Source organism: Zingiber officinale, chromosome 7A (assembly GCF_018446385.1).
Source record: "Zingiber officinale cultivar Zhangliang chromosome 7A, Zo_v1.1, whole genome shotgun sequence".
Lineage (NCBI taxonomy): Eukaryota > Viridiplantae > Streptophyta > Magnoliopsida > Zingiberales > Zingiberaceae > Zingiber > Zingiber officinale.
In genome coordinates, this window is record NC_055998.1 from 65,671,892 (window position 1) to 65,689,575 (window position 17,684).

At 39.3% G+C, this 17,684-nt stretch overlaps 1 long non-coding RNA gene across 1 annotated transcript; it reads right to left on the reverse strand.

Moving 5' to 3' along the window:
- Positions 1-15,885: 15,885 nt before the first annotated feature.
- LOC122001458 lies at positions 15,886-16,842 on the reverse strand. Its single transcript, XR_006117377.1, has 2 exons — positions 16,222-16,842; positions 15,886-15,968 (listed from the first exon to the last, which is right to left on the reverse strand). It is a non-coding gene; the product is annotated as an uncharacterized LOC122001458 (long non-coding RNA).
- Positions 16,843-17,684: the final 842 nt, after the last annotated feature.

Sequence of the window (17,684 nt, forward strand, 5' to 3'; positions counted from 1 at the left end):
AAGTTTGCCCTTTTTCCCAAACCGCATTACTCCCTTCATGGGAGCTACTCTGAGGAACACTGAGTCCCCAACTGAAAACTCTAAAGGTCTGCGCCGTGTATCAGCATAGCTCTTCTGGCGGCTCTGAGCTGTCTCTATCCTCTGGCGGATCTGCTGTATAGCTGTTGTTGTATTTGCAACTAGGTCTGTCTGAAGTTCTAGTTCTTTCTGTTCACCACTCTCATACCAGCAGATTGGAGATCTACACCTCCGCCCATAGAGAGCCTCGTAAGGTGCCATACCGATAGTGGTCTGATAGTTGTTGTTGTATGAAAATTCTGCTAGACTCTGATATTTGCACCAACTTCCTTTGAAATCTAGGGCACATGCTCGGAGCATATCCTCGAGTACCTGATTTACTCGCTCCGTCTGTCCATCTGTCTGCGGATGGAAGGCTGTTCTAAACTTTAACTTCGTGCCCATAGCTGACTGTACACACTCCCAGAAGTGTGATGTGAACCTACTGTCTCTGTCTGAAATGATAGTCCGTGGGACTCCATGTAGTCTAACGATCTCCTTGAGATACAACTGTGCTAGCTGTTCCATGGAGTAGGATATCCTGATAGCTAAGAAGTGGGCTGATTTAGTCAATCTGTCGACTATTACCCAGATGGTATCAAACCCATTCGTGGTTCTGGGTAATCCCACTATAAAATCCATATAAATGTCTTCCCACTTCCATTCTGGTATCTGTATGGGCGGCAAAACTCCCCCTGGTCTCTGATGTTCTGCCTTAACCCTCTGACAGGTTAGGCAGGTGCTGACATATCGAGCGATGTCTCTCTTCATCCCAGGCCACCAAAAATGTTTCTTCATGTCCTAGTACATTTTGGTGGAGCCAGGATGCATCGCATAGGGAATCTTGTGAGCCTCGTCTAGGATTCTCCTTTTGAGTTCCTCCTGATCTGGAACACATAATCTGTCGCCAAAGTATAACACCCAGCTAGCGGACACTCTGAATTCTCCACTTTCTGATTTTGCTAAACCTTGCTTGATTCTCTGAATTTCAGGATCCTGCTCCTGAGCTGTCTGGATGTCACCGAGCAAGGTAAACTCTAATGTCATAGTAGAGAGCTGTCCGACTATGAGCTCGAGACCGAAATCTGAGATCTCTTTCTGTAAGGGTGGTGACATGGCTGCTAGAGATAATAAGGTAGCACTGGACTTTCTGCTAAGTGCATCTGCTACCCTATTTGCTTTCCCTGGGTGGTAAAGGATGTCTATATCGTAGTCCTTGACTAGCTCCAACCATCTGCGCTGTCGTATATTCAGATCCTTCTGAGTGAAGAAGTACTTCAGACTCTGATGATCTGTAAACACTCTGCACTGAGCTCCATACAAGTAATGTCTCCAAATCTTGAGAGCGAACACCACTGCTGCAAGCTCAAGGTCATGAGTAGGATAGTTCTTCTCATAATCCTTAAGTTGTCTGGAGGCGTAGGCGATTACCTTGCCATCTTGCATCAGCACTGCTCCTAGTCCCAACTTCGAGGCATCACTATATATATAAAAGCTATCTGCGTTCTCTGGTAGAGTCAGAATAGGTGCACTGGTCAATCTTCATTTTAGCTCGCTGAAACTGTTCTCACAGTCCTCGGTCCACTGAAACTTTCTGTTCTTTCTGGTAAGAGCAGTCAGTGGGGAGGCTACCCTGGAGAAGTTCTCTACAAATTTTCTGTAATAGCCTGCTAATCCCAGAAAGCTTCTGATCTCACTGGCGTTCTTGGGTCTTTTCCAGTTGCTCACAGCTTCTATCTTACTGGGGTCTACCATGATACCATCCTTTGAGATGATGTGACCCAGGAAGGACACCTGATCTAACCAAAATTCACACTTGGTGAACTTGGCGTACAGCTAATTCTACTGGAGGGTCTGCAATACTGTCCTCAGGTGCTCTGCGTGTTCTTCCTGAGTTCTGGAATAGATAAGGATGTCGTCGATGAACACGATAACAAACTTATCTAAATATTCCCTGAATACCCTGTTCATGAGGTCCATGAAAGTAGCTAGAGCATTTGTCACGCCGAAGGGCATGACTACGAACTCGTAGTGTCCGTATCTAGTCCTGAATGCTGTCTTGGGTATATCCCCTTCTTTAACCTTCACCTGATGATAACCTGATCTGAGGTCTATTTTAGAGAACACTGCTGCTCCCTTTAGCTGATCGAACAGGTCATCTATTCTGGGAAGAGGATACCTGTTCTTAATTGTGACCTGGTTCAGTGCCCGGTAATCTATACACAGGCGCATGCTTCCGTCCTTCTTCTTCACGAACAATACAGGTGCTCCCCATGGTGAGTGACTAGGGCGTATGAAGCCTTTGTCAAGTAGCTCCCGTAATTGCTCATGAAGTTCCTTCAGTTCGGCTGGAGCCATGCGGTACGGTGCTTTGGAAATAGGGTTGGTACCGGGAATGAGCTCTATCTCAAATTCAATCTCCCTGTCTGGTGCTAATCCTGGTAACTCTTCAGGGAAGACTGCTGGGTAGTCACTTACGACTCGGACCTCTGCTAGTTGTTGGTCCTTGTCCTGACTGGTACTGACTACGTGTGCTAAAAATCCCGTACACCCTGAATCCATTAATCTCTGTGCCTTCATAGCTGAGAGAAACCTCTTGGCCTTTCTTTTAGGTTCTCCGACGAACTCGAACTGTGCTTCTGCTTTAGATTGGAATATGACTTTCTGCTTACGGCACTCAATGGAGGCACCGTATTTGATCAAGAAGTCCATCCCGAAGATAACATCGTAGTCGGTCATATTAAGCACTATCAGATCGCAAAAGAGCTCTCTGTCTACTATAGTGACCGGCACTGCTCTGAGCCAGTGCGTAGACGCCATGATTTCTCCTGAGGGTAACGTCGTAAGGAACTGGCTACTGAGTACCTCTGGAGGTACTGCTAACTTCTCAGCAAATACCCTGGATATGTATGAATGGGTTGCCCCAGTATCGAATAAGACAGTTGTACTTTGCTGTAAAATACTAATCTGACCTGTAACAACTGTCGAGGCATTTGCTGCGTCCTCTCTGGTGAGTGAGTAGATCCTTGCATTGGTCATAGCTGGAGGGGCTTCTAATCTGCCCTGGCTGATGTGTGGACCATCTAAAGCGGCCTGCATCTGATGTAACTGAGCTGGCTGGCCTCCGTACTGAATCGGTTGTGGCTGAGGAAGACTGGTCTTGTTTGGGCACTGCTTAGCCATGTGCCCTTCTTGTCCACATTCAAAGCATCCTCGTGTGCCCTTACGACAAACTCCAGGATGGAATTTCCCACAAGTAGCACACTTTGGATAATTGGGTTGCTTGCTGGCTGGTCCTCCTTTTGGATAACTCCCTGGTTTGCGCTTGTTGCTGGAGTTCCCTTTCCAGTTAGAGCTGTGGCCCTGGTGTTTCTGAGTATGTGAACTTCCTTGGCCTTTGGACTCTGAGGAGACTTGCTTCTGCTGCTTGATATTATTCTGATAGTGCTCGGTGGTCAGAGCACTGCTAACTAGTTCCTCAGTGGTTTGCGGCCTATGAATGCCGCCAGCCACGTTCATTGCTATTTCCGGCCTCAGCATCTTGAGCATCAACCGGACTTGTTCTTTTTCTGTGCTGACTAGTTCTGGGCATAGACGAGCCAACCTGTTGAATTTCTTCACGGCTTCCTCCACTGAAAGGTTGCCCTGACGAAACTCTGTGAACTCGTCGTAGTGGCGGTTCGTAACCCGCATGTGAAAGAATTCCTCAAAGAACTCCTTCTCGAAGTCAGCCCATAACATCTGGTTCACTGGGCGCTTCGCTCTGATTCTCTCCCACCACATGCGTGCATCCCCTGTCAGGCAGAAGGAGGCACACTTCACCTTCTCGTGTTCTGGCCAGTCCAGAAGCTCCATCGTACTCTCCAGTGTTTTGAACCAGGCTTGTGCATCCCATGGTTCACTAGTGCCTGAGAAGTTCTCTGGCTTGACTCTCTGCCACTGGATCAGATAAGCTTCTCTCCTTGCCTCTGCTGCTGGGGCTGCTAGTGCTGGTGCTGCAGGCTGGACTGGTGGAATGACTGTGGGGGTATTCTGCTGATTAGCCCTGAGGGTGGCTATCTCCTGTTGCTGTTCAGCTAGCTGCTGCTGTAACTGAGCCACTAACGCTGTAAGGTCTGGGGGAGGCACTGAACTGCCTGCCTCATGCTGGGGCTCAGTAGCTGGTGTCCTTCTAGCTGGGCGTCCTCGTGCCATTTCTAATGACATAGCGGACAGGACTTGCATAACTAATACAATCATAATTGTATAACTATTGCTATCATGTTATATATTATCACATACTAACATGCATCAGATATCTATAAACATGAGCTATAACAAGAAAGCAAGATACATAAATAAAGTAGAGGTATTCTTACTTGGAAGCTGCAGGTACAATGCTGATGTGTGTGTAGGAAGTATGGAACACTGCTCTGATACCACTCTGTAATGACCCGCCTTCTACTAACCAAGCTGTAAGGCCGATCGCTACATTATGCTGTGCTAAATTACTATTGCGAAAATCTGGATTTATTAAAATTTTGCTAAACTGATTACTGGAAAATCTAAACTTAATATTCTAGGTGTACCTAGGAGTTGTACACATGCTAGGGAAGATAATCTATGCCTCTCGGATGTCCTGCTAGCTGTAATCAGGCATTTCAATCGATCAATGGATTGATTGGGCTGTCGGATCGATCCCGTGATCGATCCAGCTTGATACTGGCACGGAAGAAGGCTCTGGATCGGTCGGCTGACCGATCCATAAGCTGTATCACTTCTGTACGCGTCTGGATCGGTCTACCGACCGATCCAGGAGCACACTGATCGGTTGGTAGACCGATCTAGTGGTTCCTATAAGCTGCATCGCTTCTGTACGCGTCTAGAACGGTCTACCGACCGATCCAGGAGCACACTGATCGGTCGGCAGACCGATCCAGTGTCTCACTGATCGGTCGGCTGACCGATCAGTGAGCGTCTGTGCTCTCTGTTCGCACATGGATCGGTCGGCTGACCGATCTATAACAGACGCCAACTCTCTGTTCGTGCATGAATCGGTCAGCTGACCGATCCAGCGGCACAACTCGACTCCAGATCGATCTGTAGATCGATCTGGGTTCTGATTTCGAATCAGAACCTCTGATTTCAGCACTAGTTCGTGCCAAAATCTCATATAAGTGTTCTAAAATCAATGGAAATATGTTCTAGCATCTATTAACTAGCATTCCAACATAATTACTAACAACTAAAACATATCTTCCATGGTTTAAACATTCTAAGGTCTAAAAGTGCATAAAAGTACTTGAGAAAAGAAACTAAGTTCTTAATTTGCTAAACTCCCTAAGGATCTTCATTCCAGGTTCCTGCCACACACACCATCTTTGCATTAACCTTCAGCTTCTTCTGCTAATCCATTTTCCCTTTACCTTTATCTGCAGTATAAGGAAAAAGTATCTATAAGCTTAAAGCTTAGTAAGAAACCAGCTACCTCACTAAAACATGCAACGATGCAAACATGTTTTCAAAGAATGCTATTTTAAAACATGCACTGAATTTGTTAAAGCATGTCATACTGAAGTTACATGGCATAAACACTGAAACATGGCATGCATGATAAATCTAAGCATGGAGTTAACTCATAGTATCAACTAGGAGAACTAAATTGAAACTAAAACTGAAACTAGCTAAAACTGATCTTAACTATAATCACATAACTAGATTATGAGTTTTGAAAGCTATTATCATAGTAAGTGAAAATAGTAATCATGTTGCTATTTGGGCCCGGCAACTGTACTTTGCTGTGCGCGCATCCCTAACTAGACCCGGGTTTGCAAGTCCCGAATTTAGTAGGGTTACTAGGTTGTCTGAACCTAGGGACGACTGTGGGAGTCCAACCCAATGGATATCTGATCCTGTACAGTGCCACTGAAAATAAAATACTGATATAGCTGAATTTACTTATCTTGCTAGTACTAGGTTATCTGAACCTAGTGTTAGGTTGTCTGAACCTAGAGGCGACTGTGGGAGCCCACCCATTGAACCGTAGTCACATGAAAGCTGTAGTAAGGCTAACTAAGCTATTTTAAATGCTTCTATTGCATTTACTGAGCTATTAAAAATGCCTAAGTTGCATTTTACTGAGCTAATCATTTAATCGAACATCTAGTGTGCTTAAACTCTCCCCTCTTTTAGGGAGACTACCTCTAGGCACCCGACAACATCTAAGACCTCCAACTGAAGGGGTAAAGACGTGTCCGGCCCATCTAAAGGTACTCACTAAATCCCTAAACATGCGAGGAGGGTTAAATACACCCTATGTGTCGAAAAATCTGCATATAACTAAACTAATACATAGAAAACCACACGGAAGCTACTTATACTGCAGGTGAGGGGTTTCTTACCTCCTATTCGTAATTTCTTACGATTCTAATCGCTAGTTTTCCGGAGGAGACGATCCTTTCGACGATCTTCTCGCGTCTAAGCGTTCCTCTCGCGAAGGGGAACGTCCTCGTGTCGGAGATGTCGCCGGAAGGTGTCCTTGAAGCCCTAGGAAGAAGCCCTATGTCCTCTTGTGGTTGGCGCTGAGAGAAGGAGGAGGAGAAGGGGAGTCGGCGGTGAGGGTTTGAGGAAAGGTTTTCTCGTTAAAGAAAAATAACAATTCCTCTCTTAAATCCCTATTTATATTTAATGGTAATTTCCGGCCCAACTCTAATATAAATATTATTGAATCCCTTTCCTTTCAGCACGACCCTGCTGGGTTCAACTGGTTACTAGCATTATCCCTAAGCCATAGGTCTCGGGTTCAATCCCCGCTTAGGCCATTTTCGTTTTCTATTTATTTTTGCTACTTCTGCTGCTTTAAAAATTCCGGAAAAATATCTAAAAATTCCAGAATAATTATGGAATATTTCTAATATAGTTTTTGAGAATTTTCGGGCGTTACATTGTGAGATGCTCTAGCTTAATTCTAGGGGAACATGATTTCTAGGTGAAAACTTAGGCTAATTCCAGAATTTTGAAAAACCTAGGAAATTGGGAATTTTGAAAATTATTTTTTCTAGAATTTGAAAAAAAAAAACATGACAACAAAATGAGACACCTACTCTACCCAACACATTCCTATTTGCCTTCTAAGTGCACTAAACTCAAGTTTAGGTAAGGGTTTTGTAAAGATGTCAGCTAAGTTTGATTTGGACTCAACGTGGTTGAGTGCAATTTCACCTTTAGTTATATGATCTCTTACAAAGTGGTGTTTTACCTCTATGTGTTTAGTCCTGGAGTGGTGAATAGGATTCTTGGTGAGATTAATTGAGCTGATATTATCAATAAAGATTTGTGTATTTTTATATTCTAGTTGATAGTCTTTTAACGTATGCATCATCCACAACAGTTGAGATGCACATTCTTCTAGAGCTACGTATTCAGCTTCTGTGGTGGATAGAGCAACACAATGTTACTTTCTGCTAGACCAACTTACTAGGCACTGACTTAGAATCTGGCAGCTACCACTTGTACTTTTTCTGTCTAACTTACACCTGGCATAGTCTGAATTAGAATAGCCATAAAGGTCAAAGGTGCAAGTTCTTGGATACCAAAGTCCTACATTTAGAGTTCCTTTAATATACCTAAGTATTCTTTTAACGTATGATAGGTGTGACTCTTTTGCACAGGATTGGTATCTTGCGCACATACCTACTGCAAACAATATGTCGGGTCGACTTGCAGTTAGGTAAAGTAGGCTATCTATGGCACTCCTATAGTATTATGGGTCAACTGGTTTTCCTTCAGGGTCAGAGTCAATGTTTATGTTGGTTGCCATTGGAGTATTTATAATTTTTGAATTTTTCATACAGAATTTTTTAATTAACTCCTTAGCATATTTAGTTTGATAAATGTAGATTCCATCTTTAGTTTGTTTAATTTGTAAGCCTAAGAAGAAATTAAGTTCCCCAACCATACTCATTTCAAATTCACTTTCCATTAATTTGACAAATTCTTTTAAGAATTTTGAATTAGTTGAGCCAAAGATTATGTCGTCAACATAGATTTGGGCTATAAAGATGTCTTTTTCTATAGTTTTCACGAACAAAGTTGGATCGATTTGTCCTTGGTTAAAGTCTTTGGATATTAAGTAATTATATAATCTTTCATACCATGCTCTAGGGGCTTGTTTTAGTCCATATAATGCCTTTTTTAATTTAAATACGTGGTTAGGGTAGTCTATGTCTTCAAACCCTGGAGGTTGGCTTACGTAGACCTCTTCCTTGATAAAACCATTTAAAAAGGCTGACTTAACGTCCATTTGGTACAATTTGAATCCTTTATTTGCTGCATAGGCTAATAACATCCTAATGGACTCGAGTCTAGCTACCGGAGCATAAGTTTCATCATAGTCTAAGCCTTCGACTTGACTAAACCCTTTGGCTACTAACCTAGCTTTGTTTATTATTATATCACCGTGATCATCCAGCTTGTTCCTAAAAACCCATTTGGTATCTATTATTGATTTATCTATGGGTTTAGGTACAAGGTCCCAGACTTGGTTTCTCTCAAATTGGGCTAATTCTTCCTGCATTGCAATGATCCAATCTGGATCAGGAATGGCTTCTTCTATAGTCTTAGGTTCAATTTTAGAAATAAGGGCAATCTGACTAAGGTTTCTATAGGATGATCTAGTCCTGACTCCTAGGTTTGGGTCACCTAAAATTTGGTCAGGTGGGTGAGAGGTACTTACTCTAGTTGGTCTTATCTGTGGGTCAGAAACTGGTTCTTCTGACTCATTAAGATTAGGTTGGATTTCATCATCTTCTATAGCTTTTGGATTAATGTCAATATTTTCATTTATATAAGGTAAGCTGTTTTCTTCATCAAATATTACATTAGTTGTTTCTTCAACTTTCAAGGTATTTTGATTATATACTCTAAAGGCCCTACTGGTAAAGGAGTATCCTAAGAATATTCCTTGGTTAGACTTGGGTGTAAATTTTCCTAAGTAATCTTTAGTATTTAAAATGTGAACTATACACCCAAATACTTTTAGATAGTTTAGATTGGGAATTTTATGATAGTAGAGTTCATATGGTGTTTTATTGTGAGATTTGTTAATTAAAATTCTGTTTTGAATATAATTTGCAGTATTTATCGCTTCAGCCCAAAATTGATGATTTAAATGATATTCGTTTAACATAGTCCTAGCGGCTTCTTGTAATGTTCTATTTTTACGTTCCACTAGACCATTTTGTTGGGGGGTTCTAGGACATCAAAATTCATGTTGGTATCCATTTATTTTACAAAATTGGGTAAACCTATGATTTTCAAATTTCCCTCCGTGATCACTTCTTATTGTTTTAATTTTAGTATCTTTTTCATTTTCCATTAAATTGCAAAAATTACTAAATATTTCATAGGTTTCATCTTTTGTTTTTAGAAATTTTACCCATGTGTACCTAGAGTAGTCATCAATTATTACTAAGCAATATTGGTTCTTGCTTTGTGATTTGGCTCCATGTGAATCAAATAGATCAAGGTGAAGGAGCTCAAGTATGGTGTTAGTTCTTTCTAGGTTGGTTGACTTGTGGGTTGACTTGGTTTGTTTTCCTTTTTGACATGCATCACAGATTGAGTTTTCAATAAATTTTAATTTGGGCAAACCTCTAACTAGACCATTTTGACTCATTTTTGAAATGAGTCTAGTGTGAGTGTGACCCAGCCTTCTGTGCCACAGTTGGGTTTCCTCTTGTTGTGTTAGGAGACACTTTATTGAGGATATTGATAAGTCAATTTTGTAGATGTTATTCTTTCTAAGTCCTTTAAGTTTAATTTTCGGGTTTTCAATATTTTTAACTAGACATCCAGATTTATCAAAATTGACTAGGTATCCGCTGTCACACAATTGACTTATACTTAGTAAATTAAAGTTAAAATTTTCAACTAGTAAAACATTTCGAATAATGAAATCGGAACTAAGTTCAATATTACCTTTTCCGATTACTTTAAGTTTACCGTCGTTGCTGAATGCAACTGATCCTAGACTCTTGTACTTGAGTTTGGTAAACTTCAACTTATCTCCAGTCATATGTCTGGAGCATCCACTATCCAACATCCATTGATCCAATTCCTACACATGAAGTAGTTGAATTGGTTTCTTTTTAATGGATTTAAAGATAGCGTGATTGAAGTAGACTCCATAGATTTTTTATTTTACTCTATTGTAATCAAGGTAATTTAGCAAACACTTAAGCCTATGGTTATTAACGTTTTGAAATTTAAGTTTAAAATAATTTTGAAATTTAGTTTTTAAATTAATTTTGAAATTTAGTTTTTAAAATAATTTTGAAATTTAGTTTTTAAAATAATTTTGAAATTTAGTTTTTTAAAATAATTTTTAAATTTCGTTTTTAAAATAATTTTGAAATTTAGTTTTTAAAATACTTTTGAAATTTTGTTTTTAAAATAATTTTGAAATTTAGTTTTTTAAAATAATTTTGAAATTTAGTTTTTGAAACTAATTTTTGAAATTTAGTTTTTAAAATAATTTTTGAAATTTAGTTTTTAAAATAATTTTTGAAATTTAGTTTTTAAAATAATTTTGAAATTTAGTTTTTAAAATAATTTTGAAATTTAGTTTTTGAAATAATTTTGAAATTTAGTTTTTAAAATAATTTTGAAATTTAGTTTTTGAAATAATTTTGAAATTTAGTTTTTAAAATAAATTTTGAAATTTAGTTTTTAAAATAATTTTGAAATTTAGTTTTTAAAATAATTTTGAAATTTAGTTTTTGAAATAATTTTGAAATTTAGTTTTTGAAATAATTTTGAAATTTAGTTTTTAAAATAAATTTTGAAATTTAGTTTTTAAAATAATTTTGAAATTTAGTTTTTAAAATAATTTTGAAATTTAGTTTTTAAAATAATTTTTGAAATTTAGTTTTTAAAATAATTTTTGAAATTTAGTTTTTAAAATAATTTTTGAAATTTGGTTTTTAAAATAATTTTGAAATTTCGTTTAAAATAATTTTGAAATTTAGTTTTTAAAATAATTTTGAAATTTAGTTTTTTGAAATAATTTTTTAAATTTAGTTTTTGAAATAATTTTTTGAAATTTAGTTTTTGAAATAATTTTGAAATCTAGTTTTTGAAATAATTTTGAAATTTAGTTTTTAAAATAATTTTTGAAATTTAGTTTTTAAAATAATTTTGAAATTTAGTTTTTAAAATAATTTTTGAAATTTAGTTTTTAAAATAATTTTTTAAATTTAGTTTTTAAAATAATTTTGAAATTTAGTTTTTAAAATAATTTTGAAATTTAGTTTAAAATAATTTTGAAATTTAATTTTTAAAATAATTTTGAAATTTAGTTTTTAAAATAATTTTTGAAATTTAGTTTTTGAAACTAATTTTGAGATTTAATATAATTTTGATAGTTAAAAATAATTTTAAAAATAATTGTTAATTAACTCAATTTTAATTTTAATTTCTTAGTCATCTCACTCGATCTAAATTGTCAATCAGGGAATCCTATAATTGTTGTGAGATGAATTATTGTTGAATTTGAGGGTCTGGTTTAACTTGGTGTTAGATTCAGGTTTAGCTTTGGGTTCAACAAGTAAGCATTCTTTGGATAAACTTCTGGACTATGGTGAGTCACAAGGAACTCATTAAAGTAACCATGCTTTCGATGTTTTCCAAATAGTCATACCCATTGAACTTAATACTCAACCTTGGTCTAACTAGTTGGGATTCATTTAAGGGTAGCTTCGGTCAGTTCCACTTGGCCAAATGCACCAGGTCGAAGCCATATCTTCCTAGACATGCGATGCCCAAGTTTCCCTAACGTACTATCATCCAAAAATTTCACCGATACTGTGGTTCAAGTTAAACTTAGCCTGTTTTTAAACTAGCCTTAATTACCCTGTCGGGTAATCTACTCTTGTTTTACTCATTTCGGATAAATTAGGTTTAGTTACCCTGTCGGGTAGTTCAGTTGGAGGTGTCAGCTAGTTTGGATCCACCATCTATTTTTGAATTTTGAATTTATAATTTAATTTCGAATTTTTAATTTGATTTTGAATTTTGAATTTAGAATTTATAATTTAGTTTCGAATTTTTAATTTGATTTTAAATTTTGAATTTTGAATTTATAATTTAGTTTCAAATTTTTAATTTGATTTTGAATTTTGAATTTTGAATTTATAATTTAGTTTCAAATTTTTTATTTTGATTTTTTGAGTTTCGAATTTTTAATTTTGAATTTTGAATTTGATTTTGAATTTTGAATTTAGAATTTTTAAAATTTTTAAGATCGTTTTCCTTTTAGCTTTCCCTGGATCATAGCCTTGATATGGTCTATCGAGAAAGTATATTTGATCCTTCGGAACCCAGTATTGGCCAAGTCCAACATGATTGATCAATTTGGACTTGGGGACCCATGCTTGGACTGATTTACTACTTTGTTTGTTTATTAAGGATAAATAAGATCTATATTTCTTTTTTACTTTTATATCCCAGCCCAGTTTTGTTGTAGACGACTCTTTGTGTCCCAAGAATTAGGTCCAAATTCTTGGATCCCAGAGAGAACCGTTCTAAAGTATTTTTTAAATCTTTTACCTGATTTTTCAGATAAGAATTTTCTTCCTCAAGTTTTTGAACTTGAGTAGAATTTCCAGTTTGAACTTGATCAGGTAAAGAATTAGTGTTTGTCACTTCTTTAAGGATGGCTACTTCCTTTAGAAGTGATTTAATCCTAAGGTTTGTCTTAGCTAGTTTGCGAAGTAAGTAATTAACTAAATTATTAAGCCTTGGAATACTTACAGTGGAGTCTGGCCCTTCTGAAACAGATGTGGATCCGTGGCTTTGATCGGACTCGACTTCTGACTCGCTCTCGATGATCTGGTCCCGGGCCATCAGTGCGACTAGACTTGTTTGATCGAGTTCATCGTCGTCGTCCTCCGAAGAAGATTCGTCCCAGGTTGCTTTCAGGGCCTTCTTTCTTCTTTGCTTTTTGGCCTCCTTTTGGTTGGGACAGTTGGCTTTGATATGCCCCTTCTGGTTGCACCCGTAACAAGTGACTTCGAACTTTACCTTTGAGTTCGGTTGGGCCTCCCTGGATTGAACTGCCTTCTTCAGATCTTTCTTGTTGAAGCCCTTCTTCTTCTTGTAGAGCTTCTTCACAAGATTCACGAGTTCGCTGGTCAGTTCATCCTCTGAATCTTCTGAGTCGGGTTCGTCTTCTGATTCCGATTCAATTTTTCGCCGTACTCTTGATTCCCGTGTTCGACTCGTACCTGCAACCAAAGCAATACCCTTTTCGGATGGTTGTGCATTAGTTTGTTCATGAAGTTCAAATTCAGAAAATAACTCGTCTTACTTTAAAGAAGATAAGTCTTTGGAGACCTTGTAGGCATCTATCATTGATGCCCACAATGTACTCCTTGGAAACGAATTTAATGCGTACCTTATGACGTCCCGGTTTTCGACTCTCTGTCCAATTGCATGAAGAGAGTTGAGAATGTCCTAGATGCGCGCGTGAAGCTGGCTCGCCATCTCCCCTTCCTGCATTTTTAAATTATACAATTTATTAAATAATAAATCTCTTTTACTTACTTTTGTGTCCGTGGTGCCCTAGTGGAGTTCGATCAGCTTTTCCCAGAGTTCCTTTACGGTTGAAAAGGGACCGACTCTGTTGAGCTCCTCTTTGGTAAGACCGCACTGGATGGTGCAGGTAGCTTTGGCGTCGGCTTCCACCTTTTTGATAAAGGCTGGCTCCCTGTTCTCACAGGATGTAAGCTTACCTTCTATATCAGTTGGTAGTTGAAGTCCTGTCTTGACTATCATCCAGGTGTTGAACTAGATCTTCAGATATATCTCCATTCGCCCCTTCCAATATCCGAAGTCTTCTCCGGAAAATAGTGGGGGACGAACAGTGCTATATCCTTCTTGTTGAGTCATTTTAGACCTAAACAAAAAAAAACAAAGAGATCTATTCCAAGACTGAGTCTTGGATTAGTAGTGAGGGAGGAAGAAGAAAAAAAATAACGAGCTCAAGTGGTATTGACCAACTTTGAGCAACACTGATTAGAAAAGAATTAGAACTTTAGCTAATTAGCTAATTCTAATTGACTCCGAAACAAAATACCACGAAAAAAAAAACTGTTTTGAATGGTGGTTGCACCAGTTCAAAACAACTCCGTTCTGATACCAATTGTTGGATCGAGACCACGCTAGAGGGGGGAGGGGGTGAATAGCGCTCGCGGAAATTTCATTCGTATCGGAATCGTAAAAAGTGTAAGAGTTAATGCAGCGGAAAAATAGACACACAAAGACGCAAGAGATTTTTACTTCGTTCGAAGCCTAAGGCGACTCCTACTCGAAGGCCCGCGATCCTTGAATGCTTCCGATGGCAACAACTATAAGCTCGATTATTACAAACTAAGTATTACAAGAAATGCGATAAAAGAAATCTATACCGACGATGAAAAGAGAAATCTTGGAGCTCTGGGTCGTCGGAAACTTGTAGCAGCACTTCCGGGAGTCTTTCGGAGCAGCACGTTGAAGAAAGAAGACTTATAATTCGTTCTTGAGCTGCTGGTCGAACCCCCTTTATAAATAGTGTTCAAGGCACCTTAAACAAGCTCCAAGGCGCCTTAAACGAGAGTTTTATCCCGATCTGCTCGCTGTGATAACCCTTTGACTGTCGTGACCTGAAGGCGCCTTCAACCCCTTCAAGGTGCCTCCAAGCTGTCCAAGGCGCCTTCAGCCCATCCAAGGCGCCTTAAGCCTGCTCCTCGCGCCAGCTCAGGATTTTGAACCCGAGGCGCCTCCAAGCCCCATGGAGGCGCCTCGGACACTGTTCATCCGAGGCAAATCTTCGTTATTTTGTACCTACAAGACATGTTAGTCCCAAACAATATCCTGCAACACAAAGTTAGCACAAAATAACAGTATGGATAATAAAGAATGTTAAGACAGTCTCCGGACTGTCCGGGTCTGACTTTGAATTTCCGACCGGAAACCCTAGGTCGAGTCGACGCCTACTGTTCTCTCTACGGGGAACGCGTCCTCACCTACTCCACTCAGGAGATTTACCTATTGCCAGTGCAATCCTCCAGATCGACTGGACTTTTGCTCAGCACTCGATACTTCCTGACTTTCTGCTGGACATCCGCTTCCCGGCTAGTCCAGTCTTTCACCTGGTTCGCGACACCAGGACTTTCCACCTAGGATTAACACTCCCTAGGACTTTTTGCTTGAAGTCATCGACCTGCCAAGACTTTCCGCATAGGGTTACCACCCCCTATGACCTAGGGTTACCACCCCCTAGGGTTTATCCCTTTGCCTAACCGCAGCTAGAACTTTCCTGAAATCCTCAAGTAGACTTGTTAGAATACAAAACATCTTAACTTTGAATTCTTTGCCATTATCAAAACACGAGTTCGATCGTCGGATGCTTCCCGCACCAACAGAACATAATTACATGCTACTCAAGCAATTGACCAATTAAATGAATAAGATAAAAATTTGTCAATTGAGAATGAAAAAAAAATCATCAAGTTCTTTTTTAACCATTGGTGGGCTTACATTCTCTATATGAACTTCACCAACTTTCACAATCTCAATCCTCTACATATGCAAGAATTTGTTGTTTTCTTACAAAAAATTCTCAGGTTCATTTTGAACAGGCCCAAAGTATGGAACATGGTGATACATGAAGATATAGATAAACATCAATGTAACAATGATAACACTTATTCTTTGGTAAGCATGTTACCTAAGAATAGCATAGTTTCGAAGTAAACCAAATTAAATAAGAGATATCAATCACCTCTTGTCGACCAAGTCAGTTTTGTTCCCAACAAGGACAATAATAACATCACTTCCCCTCTCCGTTCGAACCTCTTCAATCCATTTTAAAGTATTTAAGAAAGACTGACGATCTACATCAAATACAAAGCAACTAATAAGGTTTCTATATCAAATAGAGGATATAAAACTAAATGTTTACCTACATTTATCATACATTAATATTGAGTGAAACAATCAAAGTTACAAGAAGCAGAAGAAAGTCAAGAGAGAAAAAGGGAAAAAAATTTAAAAAAAAAAAAGAAGAAGTAGAAGAAAACACTCAGGGATTGAGCCCTTTGGATAATTATTGTTAAATACAGCACAAGATTTACCAAGGAAGCATACTTGCAACATCATAAGCAATCACTGCAACTGATGAGTCACGAATATAACTTGGGATGAGGCTCCTAAATCTCTCTTGTCCAACAGTGTCCCTAGAGATGATTGAGATTCAGAAAAACTTTAAAAGAGAACATTTTGGATATAGAAGCTACTAGCCAATGTTTCTTTCAAAAGAATAAATATTTAGAGGAATAAAAAAAAAACATGAACTATGTTATGTCTAAGAACAAATCGTGCAAGTAGATCGTCCAAACACATTCAAGGAGATTTCCACTTAATATGATTTCTACTGAGAATTGCTTGGTATGGTATTTCTCAGTATTGAGCAGAACATCATGTGCCCAAATGAGTATGACACCTGTGCACAGCATGCATGACCTACACAAAGCATGTGATGAGTTGTAACTTCGGTACTATGATTTTTTTTTTACCCCAATTGCATACTAAAGTTCAAACAACACATTAATGCACGTGTAATGAATCTTGGAGAACAAGAACTTGTAGAGAGGAGTTTTCTTCTCGAGTAGAGTTTTTGGAATCTAGGGAGTGTTTTAGATGACGTTTTGTTTCTATTGTTCCAAGTGTAGACGTCTCTCAGAAGCATACCGTTGAACACCTTCTCCGCGTCAGCGATGCCGCCGCACTTGAAGTAGAGATTGATGAGCGAGTTGGTGGCGGCGACGTCCATGGGTAGATTCTTCTTGAAGACGAAAGCTTGGATCTGCCTTCCCTGGTCCAGCGCGCTGAGATTGGCGGAGAGCGAGAGCGCATTGGAGAGGGTGAACTCGTCGGGGTCGAGGGCGGAGGTCTGGAACCATTTGAAGAGGCGAAGAGCTTCCAGCGGGCGACCGTCGAGGGTGAGGCCGGAGATGATGGCGCTGAGGCAGCGAGGATCGCGGTGGGTGGCGTCGGAGACTGGGCATGCTTTGGCCGATTGAGCTGCTTGGGAAAGGGAAGTGACGGTGGCTTGAGAGTTGGGAACTTACACTGACGGCGGCTCGGGAAAGGGAAGTGCCAGCGTTGGGCTTCGCTTTTCTGGTCTCCTCCGTGACGAGATGTCGAGATCCTCGAAAAAAAGAAGATCGAAAACTTAGAATTTGATGAAGAGGGAGAGAGGAAAGAGGGCAGCGGTGAGGTTCGTGCAAACTTAGAATTTAGAAATAAAAGGTACGATTTGATCATCTTGATCAGTGGAACTTAGTATCACCTTTCCCTCTAGTCGTCTTCATCTTGCCTCCCTCCGCCGCTACTACTCTGAAACCCTAGAAAACAAGACCAACTCGTCACCTCTCCTTTCTCGTTCCTCTTCTTACCCAAAGGGAGGAGGTGGAGGAGATGCGTCGTGAGTCAATAATCCTGATCAGGAGAGGAAGAGGCGTCAATCTAAGAAGGGAAAGAGGAAGATGAAGCTGAGAGAGATGGTTGGACTGCCTGCGGTGAGGAGGAAAGTGGTGGTGGCATCGTGA